This window comes from Protopterus annectens, chromosome 9.part0, assembly GCF_019279795.1.
Source record: "Protopterus annectens isolate FY-2018-M chromosome 9.part0, PAN1.0, whole genome shotgun sequence".
Classification (NCBI taxonomy): Eukaryota; Metazoa; Chordata; order Ceratodontiformes; family Protopteridae; genus Protopterus; species Protopterus annectens.
The window spans coordinates 1960842977-1960863373 of record NC_056743.1 but is presented as its reverse complement, the minus strand read 5'-3'; positions in this window follow the sequence as shown (position 1 = coordinate 1960863373).

The following is a 20397-nucleotide window of genomic DNA, read 5'->3' as shown; positions in this document are numbered from 1 at the left end:
TATTGTAACAGAGGATACTGGAAGAGAAGAGGCTAATCTCAGTCCAGCTAACTTTGAAAAATAGTCTGAAATTAAATTACCTGGTTTAGGCCATAAAGATTGTATCTTACAGTTCTGACTGCAGCCAGAGACAACACTTCTGTGAGAAAACAGGACTAGTAATCCTACTGTATTGTCCTTAGGGGTGAATTAATAACTGCTACTCTGGAAAGGTGGAAGTTTTGAAATGGTGTTATAGCTTTCAGATGCTATAACACATCTTAGCAACACTCTATCTGTGTGAATGGTAACACATATTTGCTAGATTCTGTTTCAGTTTCTATTAAAAGAGGTAGTGTGGGAACCAGAGTTAGATAACCATATGTATGTGATGTCATTCTGTAACCTGTCACTGAAATGATGCTTTAATACTTGATGTGACAGAGGTCTCAGTGCAGTCTGTTTTTGAAACATGATAAAGCAGGACCACCCACCTACATCATCTTACCTTGGAATAGTACTATTACTACTAATAGTAATTAACAGGGAATATTAATCCTTTAGAGCAGTCAGGAAAATATACTGAGATTAGTTAAGTACTGTTTTTCTGTATCTGTGAGAATCTATCCATCTGTGTTATTTTTAATATTTCCTGTGACTGAAACTCTGGTGATTATTGCAAATAGATATTTAGTGTTTTCATGTTCTTTTATTATTTATTAAATATATTTAAACTTTTCATTGTGGCTGGTCTTTTAGAGAATATTTAAATGTTTAGAGTACTTATATTTATTTGGTGACCATGGCTGCTCCAGAAAGCCTTGTTGCATTGGTCAAAAACTACCATTTGTATTAGTATTAATTTTACTGAGTATAACTGGATACATTGGTAACAGTCTTAGAGTAGTTGGCATTGGAATGTTCTGGTGGCAGTATCTACCTTATAGTCTGGGGCAGAGGGGGCATGGCTGGTAAATCTGTGCCAGCCTTTCTCAGGTGTGTGTGCGTGTGTGTGTGTGGTGAAAATCAAATCTCAAAGAGTGTGTGTGTGTGTCAGCTACTTGGAGTAGGGACACAAAGCACTGGTTTCACAGAGAGAGTGGTGGAAGACTTGGCTTGGAACACTCAGCTGAAGACTCAACTCTATAGCTATGTCAGTGGGGTGTCTTACTGGGGGTCTGGAGAGAGAGTGAGAGTGTGAGAGAAATACGGCCCACAGACTGTGTTTCCTGTGTGCTCTTAAGGGAAACTGTGTTTGGTGTAGAGAGCTCCATCTGGAAATACTGTGTAATTCTATTTTTGCTCCAAGTGAACCTCCTTCACTGGTGTCAGTGGTGAGGATTCAGGCTCCTTGATTACTGGCCCAGAGGAGGGACATCACACCCACACACAAACTGGTTCAGCAATAGCCATATTTATGGGGACAAAGTAAATTAAGTATTAAGGAGTACAGATTAAAAAGGCTTTTGTTACAGCAGCTGTAGGAAGAGACTAAACAAAAGATAATACAAAACCTGAGAAATTGGAAGCTCTTGTTTATAGATATAAAGAGTAAGATCAAACAGTGAAAATGTTTTAGTCCCTTTAGTTTTATATATGGATCAAGCATATTTTTTATCAGCCAGAAGAAATGTTGCGGACAATAATTAACAGAACTAAAGGAATATATTTGGGAGAGTAAGAGGGCAAAGGTTGAGAAGCAATTAAATACATACATACATATATATATATATATACACATACACAAGGTTATACCACCAACAAAAAAGCAAATACACAAGGAGCGTAGAGGTATAGCCAAAAGAAGTTAGGGAGCTGGTGGGAGGGTAACCAGGACTGCAACAGTGAATACACTCAAACATCTACATTTATGGTAAGTCTACAGAACTATACTATGTTCTTCATGTTTCACTGTTGCAGTCATCACATTTGGGTAGATTCCCAAAGCTAAGGATGGGAGGAGGAATTTAGATAGCATTAGGACCAGCTATAAGGCCCTGCAAGACTACAGTGGCAAAGCCAACTCTGGATTAAGAGAAAATTGGCAAATGGTAATGCTTGGTGAAGATATGTACAGAACTCCAGTTAGGAGCTTCTAGGATGTCTCTGGAAGGGACACCCCTGAGAAAGGCTGTAGAGGTAGATGCAGCCCTGGTTGAATAGGGTCTAATCCCCTGTGGGATAGTTTTTCCATGGTGCTTACAGCAGAAATGAATGTAATGGCCTATCCATTTAGAAATGGTTTGCTTTGAAATAGCCTTCCCCTCTGCCTCTGCAGCAAAAGCCACTAGCAGTTGTTCAGATTTCCTTTGAGGTTTAGTCCTGTCCAAGTAAAATCTAAGTTGCCTGTGCACATATAATGAGTACAGTATCCGGTCCCCTTTGTTCTGTGGATTAGAAAAGAAGGTTGGCAAATGAATGGATTAAGAGCCACACTGGATATCCGCATGAAAGATGATGAAAGGCTCCACTGCCATAAGTGTCTGTAATTCAGATACCCTTCTTGCTGTAGTGATTGCTAAAAGGAAAGCTGTTTTCCAAGAAAGGAATTTTAACTCTGCACTTGCAGCTGGCTCAAAAGGAGGCAGAGTGAGTTTTTCCAATACAAAGTTAAGGTCCCAGGCTGGAGTTGGGACTCTTCTGGGTGGTCTTAAGTTTTTGGCCCCTCTGAGAAACTGCTTGAGCAGTGGGCAAGAAAAGAGGGGTGGTTCTGTGTTGTAATGAGCTGAAATGGCTGAGGCGTGAATTTTGATGGAGGAAAAGGAAAGGCCCTTGTGAAGCATCTCAGTTAAGTATTGAAGAATCTGAGGTAAATTGGGCACTGCTGTGGCCATCTCTTGAGTTTGGTTCCAGGTACAGAATCTTTTCCATTTTTCAGCATAAGCTTTTCTAGTACTAGGTCTCCTTGCCTCCAAAATGACATCCAACACTTGTTTACTGAGGGATGGTAATGGAGACACTAGGTAATTAGCCAGGCTGCCAGGTTCAGGGTTTGAAGCTGGGGATGCAGATTCTGGCTCTCCTGCTGTGACAGCAGGGTAGGGGTCTGAGGCAGGTGCCATGGGGCTAGCTGTGAGACACTGCGCAAGAGGGGGTACCAGTGTTAGCATGGCCTGTCTGGTGCAATCAATATCATCCTTGGTTTGTCCTTTTTGATCTTTAGTAGTACTTTGGAGAGGAGAGGCAGAGGAGGACAGGCATAAACTAAGACTTTTCCAGCTGAAGGATAGAGCATCCACTTTCCAGGCTTGTTTGTGGGGAATCCTTGTGCAGAATTTGTCCAATTGGTAGTTCTGGGGGGAGGCAAACAGGTCTATACCTGGGCTCCCCCATTTGTTTATCAACATGTTGAAAGGCTTTGGTTCCAGTTTCCACTTGTGTGGGTCCATGAGGTTTCTGCTTAGTTCATCTGCCAGTGTATTTAGTTTTCCTGGAAGTAATTCAGCCTGTATATGCACTTGTTAGCTCAAGGCTGTGTTTCACAGAGCCATGGCTAGTTTGCAGAGGGGGTAGGAATGAGTATCCCCCTGTTTGTTTATGTACCACATAACAGTAGTGTTGTTCGTCCTTACCATTAATTTTCCTGGAAGAATGTGGTCCTTGAAGGCTGTCAGAGCATTCTGCACAGCTAACATTTTTTTTGATTGATATGCAGGTGCATTTGACTTGGGTTCCATTTGCCCTGAATGCACTTCCCTGCCAGGTGAGCCCCCCATGCATAGCCTGATGCATGTGTTGTCAGGTTTGGGTGACAGGGGGTAGAGTGAATGGTAGTCCCTTGTTTTGGTGGCAGGCCACTGCCCACTAAAGGAATTCTAACCATAGGCAAGGTATGATAGGAATCATTGCTTCTAGATCCTGAGAATGTTGACACCATAGGCTTTTTAGACACCATTATAGTTTCCTCATATGCAGTCTTGCATATGGAATTAGTAGAATGAACGAGACCATGAACCCCAAGGCTTGCAGTATTTGCCTTGCAGATAGCAGGGTTTTTGTGGCCAATAGTGAGAAAGTAAGTTGTCAAATGAATTTGTTTCTCTGACGTGAGGAAAGCCATCTGGGAAGTTGTGTTCATGCTTGCTCCCAGGAATATAATTTGTTGACAGGGTACCAGCTGTGATTTCTTTCCATTTATGGTGTACCCCAGTCAAGTTAGCTCCTTTTGTACAAATGCCAAATGATTCAAAAGTATGTCCTGGCTTTCTGCCTGAATTAGACAATCGTCCAGGTATGGGTATATTTGAACATTTCTTTGCCTGCAAAATGCAATGACTGGAGCTAGGCACTTTGTAAATACCCTGGGTGCAGTAGATAAGCCAAGGGGCAGTGCAGAAAACTGATAGTGCATGCAGCCTGCTTTGAAGTGTAAGTATCTTCTGCAAGATCCCCTGATTGGGATGTGCAGGTAGGCTTCCTTTAAATCCAGTGTTGCCAACCAGGCATCTTTGCCTATCATGGGAAGCAACTGGTGAAGAGTTAGCATCTTGAATTTTGGAATCACCAGAAAGGTGTCTAGGATACCAAGGTCCAGGATAGGACGCCATGAGTTGTCTTTTCTGGGTACCAGGAAAAGTCTTGAGTGGAAACCTTGTCCCTTTTCGTCTTCTGGTACAGTCTGAATACCCTTTATTCTTAAGAGAGATAGTACTTGCTTTTGAGCCTCTGCCCACTGATTTGGGGGTAGATCTGGCCAACCGTTTGGAGTTGGTAACGTGTGGAAGTGAAATCTGTATCCTTGGGAAACTATGTTTAAAACCAATCTGTCCTGGGTAATAAGTTCCAAGTTTTTTGCTTGCAAAACAATATTTCCCCCTAAAGAAGCAATCAGTTGAGAAGTGCTTGGAAGTTTTAAAGTTAAGTCACTGAGACAGCTTACCATAAGTGGGAGTCTTACTACTCCCTGATTTGGAAGTGGGAGCCCCCCACTGCTTAGTCCTCTGCGTACCCTGGGACTGAAGCCTGGTTGTTCTGCTGGTTCTGGGTTTGAAATGAGAAGGCCTGGAAGAGGCATGAAAGGACTAATTTTTTGACGGCCAATGCCGACTACATCTTGGAGGCTGCACTTGTAAGAAATATTTAACAGTTTGCAAAGATTTAGCTTTTTTCTCCATCTTTTTAAGAACTTCTTATGCTTGTTGCCAAACAGGCGGTCCTGATTTAAGGGAGCATCCAGCAATTTAATTTTAACATGATCTGGCAAAGACTGCTCCTTAAGCCAAGCATGCCTTCCAAGTACAGACCGAGTGACAGCAGCCCTGCAAGATGCCTCTAGTGAATCAAAACCACATTGCAAAGTATGTTTTCCAACTTGTTCAACAGAATGCATTAAATCCTCTAAATCCTTATTTTCAGTACAATCAGGAATCAACATAATTTTCTGTTTAAGCAATCCAATGATATGCTGCTGATACTTTAACATATGCGAAACTGGCAATTTAAGGCCCTGATGGCCAAGGTTACAGAGGTGTATACCTTCTTACCCCATCTATCCAGGGCCCTGGAATCTCTAACAGAAGGGGTAGGATTTTTGGCAGTAGTAGCCTTAATGCCCTTGGGTCCCTGTGAAATGGTCTCAGGATCCGCAGTAGGATTTTTAAAAAGAAACGCGTGAGAATCAGGAACCCTGTAATATCTATCAGGTTATCTGGGAGCAGGAGGTAAAGAGTCAGGGGCCAAGCTAGACTCCGAAAAGGCATCAATAATGTCCAGCACAAGAGGGATAGCTAAAGGCCTATGCTGGGGCAGGAGTAAGAAATCTCTAAGCCTCTTTTTAGAATCAGAGTAATCCTGGCTTTCCCAGTGAAAATGCTCCCTGCGAGTATGTAAGGTTTCACCAAAAGAAAAATCCTCTAGGGGAGAAGCAGAGGGAATAGAGTCCTCTGCATCAGAATCTTCATAGGTGGATAAGGGTAAATCCTGGTCATCAGAGGAGACAGAAATTTCAGAATCCTGGTCAGAAGTATCATAAGCAAATTCAGTCCTAGGTCTCAGAGGGCAAAGGTTGGCTTCCCCTGATTAAAGTAATAAGGTCTTCAGCCATTCTTATCATTTGTTTTTTAGGCATAGAGGCTTGACCATGCGGTCTGGGTGTTGGTTTCCTAGGCATGGTTTGAGTTTTAGGCCTTGAAGAAGAAGATGGCATCGGTTTAATATGCAAGTCAGTAGGCCTGAATACACCCTCAGAAGCCAGTGCCTGCACAGCAGCTTCGGACCCATTCAAGGTAGAGACATCTGCAGGTCCCACAGTTGAAGCATCTCGCGGCATACCGGACTCAATGGGTCTCAGTAGAGGCCTGCGAATCTGAAGTAGCGGGTATCAGGGGCTGCGAAAGCACCTCACTGAGTACTGGCGAACTGGCGACTGGCTTAAGGAGAAGCATTGGCGGCAGCTTTGGACCTAGGCAGCCTATCTCTGTCTTTATGTTTGTGTTTTTTAGGAATTTCAGTAGTCGGATGGCTAACCGAAGACATGTCTGGATAATTGAACCGAGTACCAAAATATTTAGAAGCGTAAATATACCGACGAATAGTTCTTTGCTTTAATAAGGCACAAAACCGACAGCGAGGCACATCGTGGTCAGGGCCTAGGCAAGGAATACAGTACAAATGAAAATCTTTATGAGGGATTTGCTTTCCACAAGAAATACAATTATTGACTTTTACTGACATTGGTTTAGAGCAAGAAAAAGTTTCCCCAATGAGGTACTTAGCTTTAGTTGAAGACTTTGGTTCTGAAACTCGAAAATGAAAATTTCACGCTTGCAAACTGCTTCAGACACCGCACGGCAAGAAAGACTGATTTAATGGCGTCGACTGCATGCTTTATACCCTTGACTACTTGACGTCACAGAAGATGAGACAGCAACCGACGCAGGACCCAAGACTTTGATAATCAGGCCGACTGAGGGCTACTGCAAGCAGATAACCCAAATATGATGACTGCAACAGTGAAACACGAAGAACATCTGGTATTGCTACCGTTTTCTCCAGCAACAAGATGATGATGTCATGGACACTGGGGTGCTGTGGAATACATAGCATATAAATGTACTCTGTGAAAAAGAGATGCCGACAGAGAAGCTGACATGGTCTTGTTTTTGTGAGACCATCTATGAGTACTACTTACTAATTCAGCAAGGGTCAATCTTTATGTAGTGAACTCTAGACAAGGAACTTAAATATCTAGGAATTATTTTTTTTCTGTAAGCATCCTGTCAATTTCATTGTCTTTTATTCGAGTTCTGAGTGTGTGTGTGTGTGTGTGAGAACCTATATATACCCTACTCTGAATTTGCACTGTTTTATTTATAAACTCCTGTGGCTTGCAATTTCACACTGATTATTGGAGTATTATGCACTGTTCTTTATCTGAGAAGACAGTAATCAGTATTTACACTCCTGTTTGGCAAGCTCTATGGCACCTTTATCCCATCAAACTGCTTATGGCCTACTACCAGTGAGAGAAACATTAATTTTAATATTTCATATTAGGCTTCATTTAACAGCAGCAAGTAAATCAAAGTGCCTGGCATTTCCAGGATGGATGCAATATTACCATGCCAGGAAGGCTGTGGGGAACTGGAGAATTCTGCCAGCCTTCCTTTTGTGTGAAACACCATAACTATGTATAAAGGAACAAAGACACTATTTCACAAACAGAGCAGTGAGACAGGGTCTTGGAAGTGCTGGGTCAAAGACTCAGCTTTATAAGTGGCATAAGTGTTGTCCAGTCTGGGTGTTGAAGATGGAAGCCCATACCTGGGACAGCACTATATATTTCCTTTATGGTCTTGTAGCCAGGCTGTACCTTGTAAACTAGCTATTGAAATAGACTTGTGTGCACACATTCATACTATTACTTCACCCTTGGTTGGCAGCAGTGGTATTCAAATTCTATGGTGCCAACTATCCTGATAGTAGTGGGTAATTTCCTACATCTGAGTCATAGTAGTGGCAATGGTGAATTTGTACAGTCCCATTTAGGGGCAGGGGTGTCAACATTGTGACAGCCCTGTAAAGGATAATTTAGGTTAAGGGTACTGGGACCTTGGAATGCTATATTTGACAGAATGGTGGGATACAAATCTATAGATTAAGCAGCAAAAACATCCAGACTACAAAGATCAAATGTCTTAGTCCATCAAGATTTGTATGTTTGCCATACCAGCTGTGCTGTATATAAAGAGATACATTCAGAACTGCCATTTAAATGCTTCAAGTCTGTTTAGTGGCCCCAACACTACAGAAGATAGTGAGGGGACTGTGAGGAATAAAAGGTAAAGTCAGCATGCTCGGGGTGCACTCTGCTCCTTGGTGGAGAATGGTGAACACGAGGCAGAACTTCTTGTGGGGATACAGCACCTGCAGAAATGAGTGACACTTCCTACAGGTCCACTGCATGCTCAAGCTTGTGTGTGTCTTTGGGAATGCAAAGAAAAGGTTAGAGCCAAAACTCAGAATAACCCCCAAAAGCTGACTAGATAACCTCTTGAGACTGCTTCTCACCCACTGGGAATAAATGGATCGGTCAGATCAAAACAGAGGGCAGAAAGTAGGCATGTAGCAGGGAAGAGAAAAATTAATTATCCTTTCCTGACCAGGTTAATCCCACTAGTCTAGTGGCCTCTTTTCAAGGAAAACCCAAAGCGGTGTTTTTACTACTAGGGAATATTTGAGCATGGCATCTTGGAATTTCTCCTAGTCTTTGGAGATGATAGATGGTACTGGAGGGCTCCCATATCAACAAGGAAGATGCCTAAGGGAAGAGTTTGGAGGTGAAAAGTGAGAATTTGGAGAAAAATTAAAATGGAGCTTCAAAATGTAAATAAAGATTCCTGTGTGGTGGAAGTTACTAAATAAGCAGTGTTTAGCTGTCTCCATGGAGAAGGAAGTGAGCGAGTCTGTTGAAGTGGTGCAGATAATGGGATAGGTGTCAGGAGGGTTTGCAGATGCTGCTCTGATAAAATTAATCAAGCAGGACAACTTTTTCCAAGTTCTGAGGATGGTAATGTGGAAAAGGAATCAGGTGATGTAGCAAGCAGAGAATGCAGCAGTGACAGAAAAGCAGCAACTAAGAAGGTGTCTGGTTTTGTGGCAGCAGATAATGCAGTAACTAAAATGTATGCAGCTGTGACAGCAGGCATAAAAGGAGAGCAGAAACAAACCAAGTAAAACTGTTTTTAAAAAGAAGAGAAGACCAAATGTAAAAATGAGGCAAAGAAAAAAAAACTGTAATAGACATAAGTATGGGACAACTGGATAAGTGTTCTGGGTTTTAAAGCTGAAGAAATTTTGTCTTTTATACATAATGGGACAGAAACTTTTCGTAACTTAATATCTGAAACTGATGGACTGATGATAAAAATTCCTGGAACTGTGCAACAAAAAGGAGATTTATCTGTAAAACAATTATTTGTTTTCTCGTAGTAACTAAAATATTACAAAAATGTTGTTTTGAGTTTAGAACTGATGAACACGAAGAGGACAATGTTAAAAACGCATGTAGGACCTGTGCAAAACTGTTGATAACATTGTGAAAGTTAATAGAGAAGACAAACATATGGAGTGGAGGGTGGAGGTTGGAAGCTGTTCTGAAATATGAAAAACAAAACATGAAACACTTGCCAAGTGATATTTTTATGGCTGATCATAGAGGGACATTAACGTGCTGGCCAGCCTAAATCAAGTTTCTTTTGTGGGTACTTTTCTCATTTAAATTATGGATTGCGACAATGTACAATGTAACTAATCTGAGGAAAAAGGACATATAGCAAGAAGATGTGCCTGAATGTGTTTTACAAAAAGGGAAAGCATTTGGATGGACTGTCGAGAGCAAACAGTATATAATGAAAAAGAAGGGGAAAACATACACAAGGAAGAACAAGAAGTGGCTGGGGAAAGAGGGTGAAACAGCTGAAGAAGAAACTGTTGAAGAAAAAATATGGAGGGTTAAAATGAGGAGTGCCTGCATGCAGGAAGTGAGGTTCTTAGAAGAGATGGGTTGGGACGGTGGCCTAAGGGTTAAGGTGTTTGCCTTACAAACACAAGGTGCAGGGTTTGAGTCTCACATGGGATAATTGGCTAAGCTTAAAATGTCTCACAAGGGCAGTTAGCTTAGTACTAATCTATGAACCAATATTTGTTGAAGTTCTAGGCAGTGAAAATCTGATTCTGTGGATCAAAGATCATTTGTACATAAATCCAGCTGGAGAAACAGTAAAAATAAGAAAACAAAAATTTAAAAATATTTCCCCTAAACACAAAAATAAAGAAAAGCAGCAACTTTAAGAGTACTTTTGGGTAAATATGAACTAACACTGTAAAAGGATACGGATACAGGAATGGTGTGCAGAATGTGATGTGGATATTATTCTATTAGACAATCAAGATTTCTGACAACTGAAGAAAGTCTGCAAACGCTCTGTAAAAAAAAAAAAAAAAAAGTACTAGATGCAATGTTGGCAAGGACGGGAGGACTAATGGTTATGGATGTGAGGTGAACAGAAGATGTTTACAGAATTATATGCATATGTAACTAGCAAGGAAAGAATCTTCTCATCAAATATTACACAATGCGGTGGTTAACATGCAAATTAGAATTGCAGGGAACTTGAATAGTGACTTACGGTGAAAATGTAAAAAGAAAGGGAAATATGTAAAAAAAAGGGGGGGGGTGATAAAATGTGGTAAACTAACTGCATGGAACAAAAATCAATGGACTTACAAAAATGATTATTTTGTATTACTGGAAGGTTTGAGGTAGCAGATGGTGATATAGTTGTGACAGTTTTTTCAGACCATTTAATTACTATGGATGGGAGGTGATGGAAGAAAGGGAATACATTCAAACAGGAAAGGGAATAAACAGAATAAATGAGAAATTATGAGATGGAATGGAGATTTGTAAGTATTAGTTATGGAAGGATCATATAGCCATGAAAGATTTCTATAAAATCTGGTATGAATGGCGGACTGAATTTAAAAATAAGTATCAAAAATGTTTTTTTCAATGGCAGGATGATGTTAGAAAAGAAAGAGAGAAATAGGTTCATAGGTAGGTACTAGGCTATCGGCCCAAGGGCCTAAGTAAGCCTAGCCAACAAGGTTCCCTGGCTTATGCCACTCGAGAAAGTTAATTTCCTGTGCACCTGTCAAGCAGAGCCACAGAAGTGATCCCCAGGGTGTATTTCCTATTTCCCATCCTCTCATCAAGATTCTTCTTGAAGAGTGCTAATGAGGAACTTTGCTTGACACAGATGGGTAGCTTGTTCCACAGTATAGGAAGTCTCTGGGACAGGAATCTATCCCTCTAGCATGTCCTGTTTATTGTGGTGACAAGGTTTAGGTCCGTAGAGCGTGTAGCTTGGAGGGATTGGGATTTCTTTAGTTGTAGCATGTCCAACAGCTCTGGGTTTAATATAGATTAATATGTTAGGCAGAGATCTCCTCAGAGTAGATGATATGCTACAGGGTAAAGCTGGAGTTCTTTGAGATGGCCAGTATAGGGCATCTGTTTGAGGCCAGTAATCCTTTTTGTGAGGTACTTCTGTGGCCTTTCCAGCTGATACAGATGTCTTGTGAGGTACATTCCAAAAGGGGCATTGTACTCTATAATGGGTCTACAACGGGTCTGAGTGCTGAGAGGAGAGGAACAATGACCTCTTTTTTCCTGGATGAGAACCCTTTTGTGATGAGGTGTGCCACATAGAAGGATTTCCTGAGTACTGTGGAGATGTGATTATCAAAGGACAGACTACTGTCCACCTGGGTCCCAAGGTCTTTTATGACACATCTTGGGTACAGAGTTTTTACCAAAGGGGATGACAATGCACTTTTTGTCATTGAGCTTGAGGCCATGCCTCTGACACCAGGCATCTGTCTCAGTAAGGCCCTTCTGTTGGATGTCCACATCATTTGGGGACTCTACTATGGCTTCTAGTTTGCAGTCATCTGCAAACTTCGTTAGCCAGAGGCCTTCTGTGTTAGCCTGTACTTCAGAGAAGTAGATACCAAACAGGAGAGATCTCAGGACTATACCCTGTGGTAGTCCATTTGTCACTGGTTTGAAGTCAGATTTGGAGTCTGCAACTTTTACAGTGTGGGTTCTGTCAGTGAGCCAGTTGGCAACCCATCGTGTGACATGAGGATTTCTACTTAGTTTAGTGAGTTTAGCTATAATTCCAGAATGGGGGATGGTGTCGAAAGCCTTGGTGAGGTCAAGATAGGCTGTGTGAACCACCTTACCCTCGTCTACGGCTTTGAAGACTGCCTCAAAGAAGTTGATCAGGTTCAGAAGGCATAATCTGCCTTTCACAAACCCGAACTGGGTGGGGTCCAGAGTTTGGAGGTTACCAATGTCTTTATTTATGAGTTCCAATATGATATGTTCCACAGCCTTGCAGACCAGGCTCGTCAGGCTAATAGGGCGATAGTTCCCAGGATCAGTGGTGGCTCCCCTTTTGTGGAATGGTATAACTGTTGCTGTGCGTCATTCAGTGGGCACAAAGCCTGACATGAGACTATGACTGAACATGGTGCTTAGGTGGGGAGCCAGTTCATTCTGAAGTTCATGTAAAATGCACCTTGGGATGTTGTCCGGTGCCATGGATGCTGTTTTTTGTTTTTAGAGAGTGCAGCTTTTACCTGCATAGATGTGATTACAGGGACTATGCATTCTTCCTGTATGGATATGGACCCTTTAGAGGGTGAGAGGGGGGTAAAGTTAGCACTGAACCTATCTGCCAGGATGTTGGCAATGTCAATTAGCTCTGCAATTTTCATGCCGTTGTGCTGTAACTCAGAGAAGATCTGGGTGTTGCCATTAAGATTCTTGACATAGCGATAGAATGCTTTGTGGTTGCCCTTTGAATCAGTGGCGATTTTGTTTTCGTAGCTAGCTTTGGAGGATCTTATAAGAGATCTCAGCTTCTTACTGAGGCTGACAGGAGCTCCTCCACTCATGGGATTTTACTCAATTTTGCAACAGTTTCCTCCTCCTGTTGTAGAGTTTGTGTATGGTAGGGGACCACCAGATTGGCTTCCTTTTTTTGGAGGATAGCGTCTTGGTTCTGTTTGGGATAGCACAATCCATGCACTCATGTAAGTGCTTATAGAGTGCATTTGTGTAGGATTCAGCAGTCGTAACTGTATTGTCCATCTGCATGGGTGTCATGAAGTTTGCCACTTCTGTCTTAAGAAGCATAAAGTTGGCTTTGGAGAATTTTTACTGTGGTTTCTTTAATGGTGGGTTGGGTTGGGGTGGGATGCGGATATCTAGGGTGATTAGCTTATGATCGGATCTGACCAACGAGGAGTTGACTTCCGGTGTGGAACACCGGTCACTCATGTAGTAATGACTAGGTCTAGGATATTGCTGCCCCCGGTCGGGGTGTGGATAAGTTGATCCATGGCATTTGAATTTATGAATTCCAGAAAGCATTGAGTGAAGGAGTGGGTACATGAGTAGTTTTCCCAGTTAATGGTGGGGTAGTTGAAATCGCCCATTATTAGGGTGTTTGGCTGAATCCTAATATTTTCCAGTATATCAAGAAAAGAGGAGAGCAATCCTGGGGCATGGTGGGGGATCTGTAGAAAGCTACAATTTGGATTGCAGTTTTGCCCAGAGTTAGTTGCACTCGGATAATCTCGGATGCATTATGCTGCGCAACTAGCCTGGAGGTGTGGATATCCTTAATGAATATGGACACACCTCCGCCTTTGGTGTTCTGGTCCAGGTTAGATGGCTGAAAAGTGTGGTATGAGTTACAGCCTGGTAATGCAGAGGTGCTCTCTAGAGCCTTGAACCAGGTCTCAGTCACTGCATAAATAACTATGTTCTCCATTTTAAAGAGTGCCTCGAGTGAGTGCATTTTGAGATTTAGACTTCTAGCATTGAGTAGCATTACCCTCAGTTTTTGCTTGCCTGTTCCTGTTACAGTGGTGAATTTGTCATTTGAACCTTGCCTAAAAAAGGCACTATAGGGGCACAGCAAGACCCTTAGCCAGTATCCGGAATCTCAGGGGCGACAGGTGCAGGCCATCTCTGGCAAAGCATTGTGGTCTGTCGATCCTGTCATCCCAGGCAGATACTGGATCCTCTTAGAATGACACCAGAAGCTTAGGCAATTGTTTAAGTCAATCATTTTGTCCTTGTACTGCGGCATGATTCTGGGTGATGGCAGAATGCTACTCAGGGCTAGGGTCATACCTGCCTGGGCTACAAGATCGGAGAGCTCTTCCATGTCTCATTTCATGTAGTCCAGGGAGGTACGTCTCAGGTCATTCACACCAACATGAACAATGACAGTGTCATATTTGTATTTCTTGTGGAGTGACCTGAGTGTGTGGGTTATGTGGCGGATCCTGGCACTCGACAGGCAGCCGACAGTAACCTACTCCTTGTTTAGCCTGGTGAGTGGGACATCAGTGTGACTGACTATAGAGTCACCTATGACTAGTATGTTGGGTACATTGTTTTGCCTTATGGGCTGTGGTTTATTGGCACACTGAGTCTGTGGGCTGTCATTTGGGTTGTGTTGGGGGTGGAGGTTGCTTGCGTTTCTGCTTTGGAGGTCTCTGTTGCAAGAGCAGATTATTATTGAGAGCCTCTGTGAATGTTTTGTGTTTCTGTGTGGATTTTGGTGGTATAGGTTTAGTGGGACTATGTGATGAGGAGTGTGGTGTGGTGCAGGTGTTTACCTTCTCCTCTTGACTGTCAAGTTCAGTCTTGGTTGGAGAGAGCTTTACCTCCAGTTTGGCTAGATAAGTGCATCTCTCACAGGTTGTGGTGTTGGGTGGTAGGAGGAGAGGGTTGTCTGTGTACGAGACAATTACTACATTGCCCCAAGATGCCCAAATTCATCAGATAGACAGGAGAGAACACTGGGAGCTAACTCTTGGACATGCCTGAATAAAAAAAATACTTTCCTCTAGAGAAGTGAGGAAAGCGAGTACAAGAGCTATTTTTCTCTAAGCAAGTGAGGAAAGTAAGTACAAAAACTGTTTTCCTCTAGGTAAAGCAGAAGGTTGAGTGCTGTAGTAATTTGCAGCTTATTTAGTGCTAACAACAAGTTCTGAACAAATGCTGAGCACAAATAAGCAAATTCAAGTGCTAAAACTAAGAATCTGTACCTGGATCTTGTGGTAGATAGGCTACCTAGTGCTTACCACTTCCAATGATAAGCTAGAAGGCTCCCCTCCAACACAGAAAGGCTTGGGGGGCTCAGAAGCTTACAATCTGTCCTGGATACAGCTAATCTGTATCTGGACTAGACTAGTTACAGGAATGATGGGAAACAAGTGCAAATGTAGGGTTTTAAACCAGAAAGTTGAAGGAGATGGAAAAACTGCCCAAATGGTCAATAAACTACAATTTCTGGGCCAGAAACTACTTCTGTGGTAGATAGGCTACCTAGTGCTTAACATTCCCACTGATAAGCTAGAAGGCTTCCTTCCAAAACAGAAAGGCTTGGGGGGGGGGGGCTCAGAAGCTTACAAACAGTCCTGGTTATAGCAAATCTGTATCTGGACTAGACTAGTTACAGAAAGGCAGGAAACAAGCTTAGAATTTTTTTTGGAAAGTGGAAAGGGAGATAGGGGAAACAGAAGATGATTAAAAATTGAGACCCTTTATCCTCTTGGTGAGGAACTTTTGGGGTCTTTCCAATTGCTGCAGGTGTCGGGTAAGATACATTCCGAATGGGGCATTGTACTCAATCATTGGTCTGATGAGTGATGAGTACAGGGGAACAATGACCTCCCTTGATCTAGATGTGAATCCCTTCATGATCAGGTGGGCAATGTAGAAGGTTTTCCTAACAACCTTGGCAATGTGGGTGTCAAATGAAAGGTTACTGTCAACCTGGGTCCCCAGATCCCTGATAACCTCTTCTGTGCTTAGTGGATTGCCACCTATATGGTAGCTAGAGGTAACCTTGTTTTTCCCGAAGGGTATGACTATGCATTTTTTGGCGTTTAACTTTAGACCATGGCTCTGGCACCAGTTATCCATTTCTATGAGACCCTTCTGGAGGATATCTGTGTCTGATGTGTTTTCAACTATGGCGCCCAGTTTGCAGTCATCTGCAAACTTAGTCAGCCATAATCCTCCTGTGTTTGCCTGTACTTCTGAAAAGTAGATGCCGAACAAGAGGGGGCCTAGGACTGAGCCCTGTGGGACACCACTTGTGACCGGCTTGGAGTCTGACATGGCGCCAGCCACTCTGACCCTGTGGGTTCTGTCACTTAGCCAGTTTGCAACCCATCTTGTGACGTATGGGTTTACATTTAAGTTGGTGAGTTTTTCTATGATACCCGAGTGGGGTATTGTGTCGAAAGCTTTTGCAAGGTCAAGGTAGGCTGTGTGGACTGCCTTGCCCTCATCAATGGCCTTGGTGACTGTTTCAAAAAAATCAACCAAGTTTAAAAGGCATGATCTGCCCTTGGCAAAGCCAAACTGGGTTGGATCCAATGTCTGTAAGTCCCCTATGTCTTTATTTATGAGTTCCATTATGATCCTCTCCATAGCTTTGCAGACTAGGCTTGTCAAGCTGATGGGGCGGTAATTACCAGGGTCAGTGGAGGCACCGCCTTTGTGAAGTGGGACCACAGTTGCCATACGCCACTCCTTGGGTATGTATCCTGAGGTGAGGCTAAGATTAAACAGCTGCCCTAACAGCGGGTTTAATTCCTCATTGAGTTCGTGGAGCACACAACCGGGGACACCATCTGGTCCTATAGATGCTGTGTTTTTTGCCTTGGAGAGAGCAGTTTTCACCTGAGCATTTGAGATGTGTGGGAGGCTACAATCCGCTGGGATAGATATCTCTCCTTTTGGGGGGGGGGAGAAATTTGCACTGAACCTGTCAGCCAGTATGTTGGCAATGTCTGTTGGTTCAGTGATTTTTACATCATTTTGAACTAATTCTGAGCATATCTGGGAGTTTCCTCCCAGGTTTCTAACATAGCTAAAAAAGGCCTTATGATTGTCTTTTGAGTCCTTAGCGATTTTTCTTTCAAAATTTGCCTTGGATGATTTTATGAGCGATCGTAGTTTTTTACTTATAGTGATCAAGGGTGTCTTCCCTTTTAAGGATTTTGCTCTATCTTGTAGTAGCTTTCTCCTTTTATTGTAGAGTTTGTTAATGGCTGGGGTCCACCAGACTGGGCGCTTGCCTTTGGTGAAGAGAGTCTTTGTTTTGTTTGGGATTGCCTGATCCATGCAGTCCTGGAGGTGCTGATAGAAGGCATTTGTAAGTGATTCAGCTGTTTGGGTAATGGTTTCCGCTGGCTTGGGGGCCTTGAAGGAAACCACACCAGTCTTAAGAAGTGTGAAGTTGGCTTTTGAGAAGTTCTTCACTGTGTTTTTTTTTTATCTGGGGTGGGGGCGGGATGTGGACTTCCAGTGAGATTAGTTTATTATCTGATCTCACCAATGAGGGGTACACCTCTGGTGCTGAACATTGTGTCCCCATGTTCGTGATGATGAGATCTAGTATGTTTTCTCCTCTCGTGGGGATGGTGACAAGTTGTTCCATGGCATGTGAGTTTATGAACTCCAGGAACCTTTGGGTTAGAGTGTTGGGGCTTGAGTAATGATCCCAGTCTATATTCTGGTAGTTGAAATCACCTAATATGATTGTGTTTGGAGATACATTTATCCCCTCGAGTGTTTTCAGGAAAGCTGTGTGATGTTCCTGAGTTTGAGAGGGTGGCCTGTAACATGCTACAAATTGCAGAGCAGTCTTTCCTACAGTTACTTGCACCTGGATGGTCTCCGATGCTTCGTACGTTGCCACCAACCTGGAGGTGTGGGTATCCTTGATGAATATGGATACCCCTCCTCCTTTCTTGGTGTGGTCTGGATTTTGGGGCCGGAACGCATGATATGAGGTATAACCTGATAGTGCCGGGGTGCTCTCAGGAGCCTTGAACCAGGTTTCAGTCACAGCACAGACATCGATGTTCTCCATACTGAGAAGGGCTTCGAGTGCGTGCATCTTGAGGTTTAGACTTCTGGCATTGAGCAGCATTACCCTTAGTTTATTTTCTTTTTTGTGTTCTAGGGTAGTAGGTTTAGAATTTGAGCCTTGCCTAAAAAAGGCACTATGGGGGTGGCAAGAGCCTTTGCCAATATCCGGAAGCCCAGGGGTGACCGGTGTAAGCCGTCCCTTGCGAAGCATCATGGCTTGTCCAGCATGTCATCCCAGGCAGACAGACATTGGATCCCCTTCGAATGACACCAGAGATTAAGCCAATTATTAAAGCTGATCATCTTGTCTCTGTATTGTGGCATCATTCTTAGTGAAGGTAGGATACTGCTCAGGGTCAGGGTCATACCTGCCTGGGCTACATAATCAGAGAGCTCCTCTATGTCTCTTTTCATGTAGTCCAGGGAGGTACGTCTCAGGTCATTCACACCAGCATGGACAATGACTGAGTCATACTTGTACTTGCTGTTGAGTGACCTGAGTGCTTGCGTTATGTGGCAGATTCTAGCGCCCGACAGGCAGCTTTGATTGAGTGAGGAAATGAGATAGGCCCAGGAGGAGTGTTCACACACAAATTTACAGGAGGGGCGGGCAATTCCAAAACCACCAGGCAGGTGGGAAACTAACTGCAGAGACAGAGAGAGACCACAGTATTAGGGCATTTAGAGAATAACATAAGAGTGTATTATGATATGAAAAAAATAAATATTACCAGGGAGAAGGTGGGGGTATTTGCAGGTTGGGGTAAAAAAGTAAAGGAGGATAGTTAGTATGAGGGAAATGAAAAATGTAAAATGACAGGGAAAAAGAACACAAGAACAAAGTACGGGTATTGTAATACAACATGCAGAAATGTGTACAGCAGTAAAAAGAAGGAAAATAGGGAAAAGAAAGTAAAAAATAATAATAAAAATCCAGAACAAGTTAAAGAAAACTTTGAAAAATAAATTACTATTAGTGAATTGGATGAAGTACTTAGGAAGGTAAATGTTCATTCATTATCAGGCCCAGATGGTTGTTATAGGGTATGGAATGTACAAGAAATTGGTGGACTGGCAAACAGAATATTTTGCAAATGTACTGAATGAATGGTTGAAGGAAGGGTTTGTTTATGAAACGTTATGTAGTGGGGTTTTAAAATGTATATGTAAGAAAGAATAGAAGAATTAAAAAAAAAAAAACTGAAGCTCCGTCACACTACACAACAGATATTACAACATTTTTATGAGAGTAATACAGAGGATAACAGAAGGAAAATGAGTCATATTATGGAAAAGTATATATGGTATAAAAGGAAAGGGATATCAACAATTGTTATTGGTTGTAAAGTGTAGATGATACAGGTAAAAGGGAGAATATGAAACTTATGGTAGGTGACATTAGCAAGGTATTTGATACTTTAGATTATGTTGCTTTGTGGGATGTAAAGGAGAAGTATGAAACAGGTAATAGAATTAGGAGCTTATCAAAATAAAAGAGGGAGAGTGTTAGTAAATGGATGGCTGAGTAAAAAAAATATGCATGATGTGTGGATTTCACAAGTGGAATTTGCACTAGTAATGAATATGACCATGAATGAAATAGCTTATAATGTGAAAGATGCCCGATATATGATGCAAAAGGAGGTGATAATTCCAGTAGTTTTGACATATGCAGATGGCATGGTTGCAGTTACTAAGAACAAAATATGGATGAAGCCAGTGTTAGTTTGTCTAAATGGATGTTTAAAGGAATTGTGAATTTCCCTGAGCAGATGGGTTTGGGTGATGTGGTGAAAACTGGGGGTGTGGGTGTGTATCTTTCAGTGAATCAAGTGTCTTTACTAGGGATAAAACTTGGGAAAAATAACATACTTATAATGCAATGGGTGGGTCTGATAAAAGAAATAAAAATAAATATGTCTTCTGTGGAGGATGTATATATTAGTATTCAGGAAAAAATATATATCTGGTGAATTCTGTATTAATGGGAAAAATAGCATATATGTCAAATGTTTATATGATCCTACGAAAATATGAAAAGGAAATTGTGAAATTGTATGAGGTTCAAGATTAAACCCAGTGAAAAGAAGTGTGTTGTACATGGGTGAAGAAGGGGGGGTTGGGATTACTAAATCCAGTTGTTTATTTGGTTTCTTTAAACTTTTACAGAGTACTGAAGTGGAAAAATGATGAGAATGAGAAATTAATAGTAGCATGTTTAAATACAAGTACAAAATGTTCTTTCTCTGAGATAATGAGAATATGAAAAAGAGGAAGAATATGAATATGATTGTATAATATAATAACAAGAAAAAAGAAAATGCGAGAAGGGTAGATAAAAAGAAGTTATGTACTCACCATAATGTTCCATATGAGTTAATCTCGTCTTCATTCTCACTGATGGGTTCGGAACCGAGCCTCAGCTCTGACTCGGCCAGATGTTAAAG